The following is a 5844-nucleotide window of genomic DNA, read 5'->3' on the forward strand; positions in this document are numbered from 1 at the left end:
TATACAGTTTCAGTGTAGCTGTGTGATATCCTTAAAATTGTATCAAAGAAAAATGCAGTCATCTATTTATTTTTAATAATGTAGCTTTAATTATAACGTCATAATGTAATTCAAGTAAATAGTTGTAAAGTAAATAGTTGTAAATTACTGAATATTTTGATACCAATCATTACTTTCTATCTCAATCAGTTGAAGAGATGTCGCATTTTGAAACTCGCAAGACTTTGACAGCGTTTTTTTTTTTTTTTTTTTTTTTTTTTTTCAGTTTTAATTATCGGCATTTATGTCACTGGCTCTAGGTGCCTCACACATACATAGAAAAAAATAAATAAAAAAAAAAAAATATATATATATATATATATATATATATATATATATATATATATATATATATATATATATATATATATATATATATATATATACATACATAGTTGCGCGTGTGTGTTATTTACTTATTTATTTATAGAACCTGAGTATGCCTAAACAACTGGTCCATGCACACACAAAAGACCTCACATAACTAATTCCTTATTGTCCGCCATGTCTGTCTACGACGAAATGAAGAGCTCAGTGTAGCAGTCAAATTCCTCCAGATATCAGATATAGAAGTGAGTCTGTATTACCTGCATTTCACTGAAGCAATTGAAGGAAATGGTTTGAAAGGGATATCCGCTATTGGTAAGTAGCTCCTGCTGCTGCTGCTGCTCTTACTACTACTACTACTACTACTACTAGTGACATGAAAGATAATTTTTAATTCATGCCCAAAAGGTTTGAAATATTTAGTTAATCCTCTCACTGCTTCCACCACCACCAACTGTATCATCTTTGTCATTTGCAAACTACTATTATCAGTTTATTGCTTTAAGTTGTAAAACTTTACAAAATGTGAAAAAAGAATTCACTGCCTTAAAATTATTAGATTTCAACAATGAGTGGCAGGTTATTGTGTTGTAGGGGAAGAGAGTCACATCCATATTTTTATAGTATGGAGGAGGAGGAAGAGAACAAACAAAAACAAAACGGCAACAAAAAGCAAAACACGCACACACACACATACATACATAAATAAATTAAATAAGAGGTGTATGGGAGGGTGGTGGAGAAGGGAGTAAGAGGAAGAAGGGGAATGAGGAAGAAGAGAAGGGTGACGACAGCTACTACCACTAGTACTTTATATATATATATATATATATATATATATATATATATATATATATATATATATATATATATATATATATATATATATATACAGGAGGGACACCAGTCAAGGGCAAAAAAAAAAAAAAGCCCACTGAGATGCTGGTCCCTGAAGAGGATCCAAGGTGGTAGTCAGAAATTTAAGGATGTGTCTTGAAGGAATTCAAGTCAAAGGAAGGTGGAAATACAAAAGCAGGCAGGGAGTTCCAGAGTTTACCAGAGAAAGGGATGAATTGATTGAGAATACTGGTTAACTCTTCCATTAGAGAGGTGGACAGAACAGGGTTGAGACAAGGAAGAAAGTCTTGTGTAGCAAGGCCACAGGAGGAGGGGAGGCATGCAGTTAGCAAGATCAGAAGAGCAGTTAGCATGAGAATAGCGGTAGAAGATAGCTAGAGATACAACACTGTGGCGATGAGAAAGAGGCTGAAGACAGTTAGAGGAGAGGAGTTGATGAGATGAAAGGCTTTTGATTCCACCCTGTCTAGAAGAGCAGTATGAGTGAACCCCCACCAGACATGTGAAACATACTCCATACATGGACAGATAAGGCCCTTGTACAGAGTTAGCAGCTATGAGTGAGGGATGGGGGTGAGAAAAACTGGCAGAAACATCTCAGAACCTCATACAAGCTATTTTAGTTAGAGATGAAATGTGAAGTTTCCAGTTCAGATTATAAGAAAAGGACATGTTCAGTGAAGAAGAGGGGGACAGTTGAGTGTCATTAAAGAAGAGGGGATAGTTATATGCAAGGTTGTGTTGAGTTGATAGATGGAGGATTTGAGTTTTTGAGATACTGAACAATACCAAGTTTGCTCTGCCCCAATCAGAAATTTGAAAGAGATCAGAAGTCAGGCGTTCTGTGGCTTCCCTGGGTGAATTGTTTACTTCCTGAGGGACTGGACGTCTATGAAAAGACGTGGAAAAAGTGCTGGGTGGTATCAGCATAGGAGTGGATAGACAAGAAGTTTGGTTTAGAAGATCATTGATGAATAATAAGAAGAGAGTGGGTGACAGGACGGAACCCTGAGGAACACCACTGTTAATAGATTTAGAAGAACAGTGACCATGTACTACAGCAGCAATAGAATGGTCAGAAAGGAAACTTGAGATGAAGTTACAGAGAAAATGAAAGAATCTGTAGGAGGATAGTTTGGCAATCAATACTCTGTGCCAGACTCAATCAAAAGCTTTTGGTATGTCTAAGGCAACAGCAAAAGTTTCACCAAAATCTCTAAAAGAGGATGACCAAGACTCAGTAAGGAAAGCCAGAAGAGTGGCCTTGACGGAACTCATACTGACAATCAGATAGATTGTAAAGTGATAGATGTTTAAGAATCTTTCTGTTGAGGATAGATTAAAAAACTTTAGATAGGCAGGAAATTAAAGCAACAAAATGGTAGTCTGAGGGCTTAGAACAGTCATCCTTTTTTTAGGGACAAGCTGAATGTAGGCAAACTTCCAGCAAGAAGGAAAGGTAGATGTTGACAGACAAATTTAAAAGAGTTTGACTAGGCAAGGCACAAGCATGGAGGCGTAGTTTCAGAGAACAACAGGAGGGATCCCATTAGTCCACAAGCTTTCCGAGGGTTTATGCCAACAAGGGCATGGAAAACATCATTGCGAAGAATTTTAATAGGTAGCATGAAATAGTCAGAAGGTAGAAGACAGGGAGGAACAAGCCCTGAATTGTCTAAGTAAGGGTCTTATAGCAAAGGTTTGAGCGAAGAGTTCAGCTTTAGAGATAGATGTGATAGCAGTGGAACCATCTGGTTGAAATAAAGAAGGGAAAGAAGAAGTAAAGTTACTGGAGATGTTTTGGCAAGATGCCAGAAGTTACAAGAGGAGTCAGATCTTGAAAGCTTTTGACACTAATGAAGGAGTTTTTGGCTAGTTGGAGAACAGACTTGGCATTGTTCTGCTGCTGCTGCTGCTGCTACTACTACTACTACTACTGCTGCTGCTGCTGCTGCTGCTGCTGCTACTACTACTACTGCTGCTGCTGCTGCTGCTGCTGCTTCTCCTCCTCCTCCTACTACTACTACTACTACTACTATGTTTGTCCTTGCCAAAATTCTTTTAAATTTATGTACATTTTTTTTTTATTGTATATATTTTTTTATGCTGGTGTGTTGTATATGCACTTCTGTGAAATAAAATTGAACTGAACTGAACTACTACTATAATTATTGATAATAATTATAATAATGGTAATAAGAATAATAATGATAATGATGATAATAAAAACAATAATAATAATAATAATAATAATAATAATAATAATAATAATAATAATAATAATAATAATAACAATAATAATAATAATAATAATAATAATAATAATAATAATAATGACAATAATAATAATAATAATAATAATAATAATAATAATAATAATAATTATTATTATTATTATTATTATTATTATTATTATTATTATTATTATTATTATTATTATTGTTGTTGTTGTTGAAATAATTATTATTAATGACATTAATATTATCATTAATATCACTTCTTTTCCTTTTTTTATCATAAGGAATAAGGGCTTCAGTAGCAACCAATGACATTCAGAAAGGAAAAAAAAAAGTTTGCTGTATTGAGGCCTGGAATTCTTCCCAGGTGATTTTCTTGTAGTTGGGTCTGGGTGCCACTGGTTTTGTAATTGCCTTGCAGGTAATGTGTTAGTCTTGATCTTCCATTTTATTTTATACCGGTTAACTCTGGTAATTTCTCTTTCTATTTTCCTCGGTAGCATCCTTCTTGATTTGGCGGGTTGAGTAATAATTTATGTTATATCATCGGCATATGTTACGTATGTACAGCCAGGTGAAGGAGCGGGGAGATCGTGGGTGTAAAGTGCGTAGAGTGTAGGGGATATGGAGCTTCCTTGTGGCACTACGCTGTGGATTTCGAATGGTGGTCCTGTGAAGTTGGGGAGGGAGATGCGTGCTGTTCTGTTGTGTAGGAAGCTGTATAGTGTTTTTGATAAGGTGTGGGGTATACCAGTGTTATTGATTTTATATTTCAGGCCATTGTGTCAAACTTTGTCAAAAGCTTTGGACACGTCTCTCAGTACTAGGCAACATTGTTCTTTGTTACCTAGTGCGTGGTCTATTTTTTTTCTGTAGTGATGGCTAAAGCTGTGGCTGTTCCTCTGTTCGGAATCCATGCCGCGTTGCGGGTAGCATTTCACTATATTCTAAGTATGTCGTTAGTTTTTTGTTTATTGTTTTTTCGAATATTTTGCCCAGAACCTCTAGAAGTGATATTGGTCTATAATTAAGTGGTTCTGTTGAGGGTTTGTTGGTTTTGGTTATTAGTTTTATTGTGGCTTCTTTAAATTGTTGTGGGAAATAACCTGCCGTAAAAGCATGGTTGAAAATCTGAGTTATCGTTGCTATGGCAGACTGGTAATTTTGCGAGGATTGTTTTGTTGATATTGCTGTGTCCTGGAGTGTTGTTTTTAAAGGATTTTATTGTGTTAATAACTTCATGGGTTGTGATGTTTGATGTGGTGTTTTGCTCGTTATTTAGTCTAGGTCAGATGTTGCATAGGGTGTGAATGTGTTGATGTTTTGTGTTATGTGGTTGTTTACTTCGTTATCATTTATTGGGTCAAATTGCGCGTTTTCTTCTGGGCTGATGATGAATATGTTTCTCCATATGTCCCTAAAAATTTCTTCTTTTTCTCTGCTGTTATAGATTTTCACGTTGTGTTTTATATATGGAAGTATTTGTGTCATATTTCCTTTTAATTTCTGGATTTCACTCCAAAAATATTTTGGGTATTTGTATAGGTTTGTTAGGCTTGTCCCCCCCCCCCCCCCCGAGTTCTTATTATATTGTTGTTGGCATTCTGTTATGAGGGTGTTTTTTAGTGTGTTGTAATATCTGAATCTCTGGTAGTTCCATCCATGTCTCTCTATTCCCCTTAAATATTGTTTTAGTGTCCATTGGAGTTGTTTTATGGTGGGATGTTATTGGTTTTATTATTGTTTTGTGGTATTTCTGTGGTATGTTGTGTTTTATTGCCTCTAGAATGATATTGTACCAGAAACAGACATGAGCTTCTATTTCGTCTGTGGTGAGTTGGTTGGTGTTTAATAGCTGTATTTTTCTGTCTATTTGCGCTTTAAATTCCTCCCAGTTAGCACGTTTATAGTTGGGTTTCGGTGTTACAGGAATTGTTGTTGGTAATGATGTTATTGTAAAAATTATCAGTGTGTGGTCTGAGGCAGTCGTAGGTCCAGGCTTAAAGGTGTGGTTGTGGAATGTCTTTATGTTTGTAAGTATAATGTCTGGTGTTGTGCGTGGGTGAGGGCCAATAAAAGTAGGGAAATCAGGGCCTAGGTGGATAAGTTTGTTGGATTTAATGAGCATCTCCATATCTTTCCCCACTGTGTTGCTGTTGTGTGTGCCTAAGTATGGGTGTTTAGCATTTAGGTCTCCTGTTATGTACGTGGGGGTATTGTTACTGGCAAGACTGTGAAAGTCTGTGATGGGAAGGTATGCTCTGCGTGGTGGAAAGTATGTGATGGCGATGTTTATTGGTCCCGTGTTAATGTCCATTGTTATCTGTAATGTGAGTGTTAAAGTTTTCTGTGATTCTGTGTTTTATGGATGACTTAACTAAAA

This window comes from Scylla paramamosain, chromosome 3 (assembly GCF_035594125.1).
Source record: "Scylla paramamosain isolate STU-SP2022 chromosome 3, ASM3559412v1, whole genome shotgun sequence".
Lineage (NCBI taxonomy): Eukaryota > Metazoa > Arthropoda > Malacostraca > Decapoda > Portunidae > Scylla > Scylla paramamosain.